General features: G+C 50.2%; 1 protein-coding gene across 3 annotated transcripts in view; it reads right to left on the reverse strand.

Moving 5' to 3' along the window:
- The window catches only part of ZFX (zinc finger protein X-linked), a 34,699-nt gene extending 32,671 nt beyond the window's left edge, over nt 1-2,028 (reverse strand). Inside the window, exon 1 of one of the 3 annotated variants that reach the window (XM_075059893.1) lies at nt 1,471-2,028. The gene's annotated coding sequence lies outside the window, so the exon portion shown is untranslated. Of the gene's footprint in view, nt 1-326; nt 555-1,158; nt 1,179-1,470 lie in introns of those variants that run through there. The other 2 variants (XM_032772434.2, XM_032772433.2) reach the window with 2 other exon arrangements.
- Nucleotides 2,029-6,000: the final 3,972 nt, after the last annotated feature.

Genomic DNA, 6,000 nt, shown 5'->3' on the forward strand with positions numbered 1-6,000 from the left:
ACCCCACTTCTACTGGTGAAGAGCAATCAGCAAAATTCCCTACCTTCCATCCCCAGTGGAAGACCTCCATCTACATCAGAAGTATAACTGAGTCAGGAAAACCAATTACAAGATTTTTCCCTGATCTGGTCACATCACAGTTTTAAAAGTAGTGTAGTAAATGTAGTATAGACAGGATCTAACTGTGTCCCCATAATTGGGTTAAAGCCCTGAGCAGTTCAATGCCTTAGCAACTTATTACTGTGTTGAAACCAGGTTCCCCTGCCTGACCTGATTATTGAGAATGTAACACACACACAAAGGAAAAATTATGTTCAAAATTACACCTTTACAAAGCCAGGGCTCAACTTCACAAATAATTCCGAAAACCATGAAAAATGTTCCAAATACGATTAGCTGCTTGTTTCTTTTTCTGCATCTCCCTCAGTTTGGACAGTAAAACCAGCATAGTTTCCCTGTGGCCTACAGCCAGGCTCCAAACTCATTTTCACTCTCATGCACCAACTCAGTGCTGGATGTTGGAATTGCAGACACGGGACAAAAGGATGTTTCCTCTGGATTAAGAAAAGAGGGTGACCGGGATGTTTTGGGTCAGACTGTGTCTGTGCTGATTTTAATAAAGCCTAAATCGGGGAAATATTTATCCCCGAGTATCTCTTTGAAACTCTTCAGTGAAGGGGGCTCTACAAGGGGCTGGGAGAGAACTCACTGCCCCACACAGGCAGGGAGCCAGACTCCCCTTCGCCCGCTGAGGCCCTGGCTGGGCAGGGAGCGGTGTGGAGGGGACCCCGCTCGGGGCTTACAACAACGCAGCGTTGCCGCGCTCCAGGCACCGCCAGGGGGGAGGGGTGTGTGTCAGGCTGCAGCGCGGCGCGCCCTGCCCTGCCCCCTCCCGAGGCTGGTGGCGATAGGGCTGGCGGGCGCCCTCCTCTCTCCGCAGTGCGGGGCGCATTGCTGGCGGCCCTGGCGCTGCAGGGGCCCGGGAAGCCGCCGGGGGCGGACAGCGCCAGCCCCTGTCACGCAACCCCGCCGGAGGAGAGGCCGCGGAGCGGAGCTGCGGCCGCCCTCGGTGGCCTGGCCCGCACGAGGGGAGCCCAGCTGCTGGGACGAGCGATTAATTCAAGATGGCGGCCGGTGCCCTGCCCCCGCCTCTCGCACCCTCTGTGCCTCGCCGCCATCTTGTCTCCTCCTCCACAGGCTCCGCGAGTCCCTCTCGGCCGAGCTCGGGGCCTGGCCTCGCCACCCCCCGGCCCGGCCCGGCCCAGACCCCGCTCCCCACACGGCCCGACTCCAGCTGCGCCGCACCCATCCGCGCTGCGAGGCCCAGCTCGCGCCTGCGGGCCCCGCCTGCCGGCCGAGCCCCGGCGGCGACCTAGCTGCGGCCCTTCCTCTGGCCTGCAACTGCGCCCGCGGCCAGCGGGTCCTGCTACGGGCACGGGGAGGAGAAGGCCAGGCCCTGCGGCTGCTTACCGTGGTCCGGGTGCGGCGGCGAGCGCTCGGCCGGGCGGGCCTATTCGCAGCCGCGACTGGGCCCGAGCTCGGGCGGCGGTGGCTGCGGCGGGGCGGGCGGGGGGGGAGGGAGGGGCCGAGCTCGGAGCTGAGTGGAAGCGGCCAAGCTCCCCGGGCCGGGCCCGCCGTCAGCACGTCACGTCACTGCCCGAGAGAGACCCAGGAAAATGCGGAAGGGAGACGCCGCCGCCGCTGCCTGCGCCGCTTCTCAGGCCAAGCGCCCGGGGCCGCGGGTAGCGGAGCGGGCCCGGGACCCGGCGGCGCCGTTGCCGGGGTCGGACGAACAGGAGGGCGGCGGCGGCGGCTCCTCCTCCGCTCCAGCTCGGCCGTAAAATTCCGCTCGGGGCTCAGAGCCGCTCAGCGCGGTCCGGGGAGAGGGGAGCTGGGGCTCAGGCCCCCTGCCTGGCGGGGCCTGGCACCCGCGTTCCAGTCGGTGGCACTGACCCATCGGGTGGCCTGGCTCCCCCGTCCCCCAAAATATATTTTCAGCCCATCCTGGAAACTTTGCAGGCCCCACCCCCGCGCGCTTTTTGGGGCGGGGGGGATTAAAGCGTTTTTGCTTTTTTTATTATTTTTGGGGGGTTCTGTATTTTTTTGCATGTGGAAATAAAATCGGATTGAGTAGCGGAGCTCGGGAGGAGGGGGGTGGCCCAGGATAATTCCAGGCGAGCCCTAGCGGAAAACAAATCGATCAGTATAATAGGATTGGTGCGAACTGGTGTCTTGTAAATAGGACTGAAAACGAACCCCGACCTTTATATATTGAAAGTGGCTTCTTGCACACGTAATAGTAGTTACTTTCCTTGAGGATTTTTAATACACATGGTATGTGTTCTGTATCCTCCTGTAAAGAACTGGCATAGCTTTAGGTGGTGGTGTCCCATATAAGAACAGAAAGGGCAAAAAATCTAAAAACACTATTACTGTTCATTTTTATAAACTTGTATGGGGAAAAAAAGGTTAAAGAACACTGTCAAAGCAAAAAGGAGTTAAATGGAATTTTGAGTACTGCCAATTTTAAAGTTTTACAATTACATTTATTAAAATGCTGTTCTGTTTAAAAGAATGCAGTGTTGCTGTGTCAAAGATGAGTAAGCAAAGACCCCAACCCTGTAAATATTTACCCATATGAATAACTTTGGGTGCCTCTACATTGCAAAAAAGACCTGGGATAGCAAGTCTCAAAGGCTAAAAATAGCAATGTAGACATTCAGGACAGTCCAGGTTCTGAGATCCACTGCTCTGGCTTTTCAGAGATTCAGGCTCCCACCTAAACCCCAATGTCTACACTGCTATTTTTGTCTTACAGTGCTAGCCCTGCAAGCCCAGATCAGTTAACCCAGGCTCTGAAATTCACTGTCACGAGTCTTTTGTTTGTAGTGTAGACATATTCTATGTCCATGAGTAGGCCCTCTGAACTCAGTGGAAGTATTCATGTATATAACAGGCTTGACTGACTGAAATGGACCATGCACAAAGTAAAGAAACTGGTAGGACAATCACACAAATACATTTGTCCCTTATAGTAATCAAGTACTACATATGCTACTTTTAACAGTAGTTTAAAAAATTCAAACAAGTGAAATTTTTATGTTGGTGGTGCTGCAAGTGATTCAAACCAGTAAATACCAGAGACACTATTAGGCAATATGCTTGCCAGAATAGGGTCAGAGTTGATGCTGCCCTTAACTTTGATATTTTTGGCGTTTTCCACTTTGTTGCAAATTAATTTTGTGCATTAGTCTTTCACATATCAAGATGCAAGCTTCAAAAACAGTTTAAATAACACTTGCAAATTAATGTCTCAGTTTAGTATACAATGGATATGTACTTTGAACTCTATAAGCTCCAAATGTGTGGAAGTTGCATGGAAAAAAAATGGAGTCGAAAGCACAATGCTTCATAGAAATAGTTCCTTTAAATTGCATTAATGTATCGATTCTACTTGTTGCATGTAGCTGGACTGCTGCATCTGCTCACAATAAATTGTAGTACTGAGGCCTAAGCTAATATTTTTTTAAGCCTATTTTGGCAATAGGTGCTGAAGGATACTGTGTACATGTAAACTAACCTTGCTTTCCGCACAGGTAAAAATATTGTTGGGCTGGGAGACGTCAGAATACCAGGACAATTTTTGAAAGAGATGATCTTAGATTTACTGATCTGTCACTCAGAGGGTTTGGTATTGCTCTACCTTAAATCAGTAACCAATAGTTAACTGGACAGTCCACCAAAGGAAACCCCCCATAAAATGAACCACGAGCAATAAAGCTGGTCAGAAAATGCCTACTGAAACAAAATGACAAAGGGGAAAATTTGCAAACGTTTAAAAAAAAATATTTTCCATTTTCGTACAGACTCTAATATATGTGGCTCTGGCATCAAAAGTTTTACAACAATGAACAGCAATATAAACCCACCCCCGCCCTTGCCCTTTAGGTCATAAAGTCTGCAGTCTAATGAGAATGTTTAAGTTGCCCTACCATTTCCACTTGTGTCCATATAGCGTGATGGTCACCCTGCTCCTGCCCTGAACGGCTTAAAACAGCCCTGGAAAAGGGCTGTGGCAGGGGAGAAGCTAGGCTGATGGGGGAAGCAACCACAGGTGGCCCTATAAGAGGGCTGAGAGACAGAGATGCTGTCTCTGGCTCTTGAGAGAGAAGGACCAGGCTGCCTGGGAAGCTGAAGAGGGTACCCAGGGTGGAGCAGTGTTGGGGAAGAGCAGAGGGAGCTGGGGCACTCCAGCCTAGCAAAGCCCCAGGCTGCAGGCTGAGTTAAGGGCCCACGAAAGAGTACTAAGGCAGCAGAAAGGCAGCTCAGGACTAGGCAGAGGCAGCTGGTCCAACCCCGCTTGCTGATGATAAGTGGTTTACAGACTGCTGTCTGCCCCAGTGATGGGAGGCTAAATGGAGACTGGCAGTAGCCACTGAGGGAAGGTGGGGATAGACAGTTGGGGGTTCCCGTGGGAGGGGAGACACAGAGTGAGGGGATACTGTACTGGGCAGAACCCCTGGGCAGAGGGTACTAGGCTCTGGGAAGGACATGGGCCAGCAGCAGGTGAGACATCAGCTGGCAGAGGGTGCTCTGGAGCAGGAAAAGAGCTGATTCCCTGGACAACCAGCAGGAGGTGAGTGTTGCCCTGCCACAGCCCGAGATACAGATCAGGGTTATATCCTCATAGAGACAGAAGGCACAAATGATTGGGCCATGGTAGAGATGGACACCTAGTGAGCAACCTACCCTTATGCTGGATACATGGGTGCTGTGCAGAACCCTGAATGCTAGAAGTGTGGTTGGAATCTGAATCTAGGTCACTGTTCACCTGTGGGTATTTTCCTGTAACCCTTTTGCTGCATTTATTCTGCATGCCATGGAGAGATTGGCTGTTCTGAAATAAGCCCTTTTCCCCTCCCTGAACTTTCTCACAGTAATGGAAAGAAACAAAGTGAAACCCTGAGCCCCGATTACAGAGCACTGGCACTAGCTGCTACCCAGCAATCCACAAGCAGTAGGAGCTTGTTTCCCGCAGAGGAACCTGCCCCCTTCTTCCCCCTGGAGCTCTTCTGGTGGGGTTGAGGTACCCGCTAACTGTCATCACCAACTACTATGGAACCTTCTGATTCAGAATTCCATCCCCTCTTCTTTTGGCATCACCCAGAACATGTCTTCATGTTCCCCTAAGTGATGTAAGGGTTAATGTACTGGCCTATGGTAGCTATCTTTGCTGAACTGCCTGTGGCAAGCTATGGTTACAACAGAGGGTGGAGAGTTTACTGTATAAACAGATTCCTTCCCAGAGTAGATTTCACAGAGTTTAAGGCTAGAAGGGACCAATATATGACCTAGTCTGATCTATATATCATAGGCCATTAAATTTCACACACATACCGCTGTACAGAACCCAATAACTTGTGTCTGACTAAACCAAAGCTTGTATTTTTTTTAGTATATCTTTGAAAAAGGTGTCCACACTTGGTAGAAAACCTCAAGAGATGGAGCATCCATGCCTTCCCTTGGTAGTTGGTTCCAGTGATTACACTGGTGGTGTAGTGACGGTCACTGTTGTAATTTGAGACTTTCAAGAGGTTTCAGACACAATTCAACCTGCAAAGACTAATGGGGCTACAGCTTCTAGCCACTGATTCTTGTTATGCCATTCTCCACTAGATTAAAAAGTCCTCTAGTACTCACTATTTTCTCCCCATTAAGGTACTTATACACTATAATCAAGTCACTTCTCAATATTCTTTTTGATAAACAGATTGAGTTCTTTCAGTCTTTAACTGTAAGGCATTTTCTCCAGCCCTCAAATCATTTTTGTTGCTATTTTCTGCACCCTCCCAAATTTTTAATGTTCTGAAAAAAAAAGGACATCAAAATTCTCTGGTCTTACCAATGCCATATACAGAGGTAAAATCATCTCCCTACTCATACTCACTACTTGCCTGTTTATGCATCCAAGGATCATATTAGTCTTTTTTGCCACGTCAC

Source organism: Chelonoidis abingdonii, chromosome 1, assembly GCF_003597395.2.
Source record: "Chelonoidis abingdonii isolate Lonesome George chromosome 1, CheloAbing_2.0, whole genome shotgun sequence".
NCBI lineage: Eukaryota > Metazoa > Chordata > Testudines > Testudinidae > Chelonoidis > Chelonoidis abingdonii.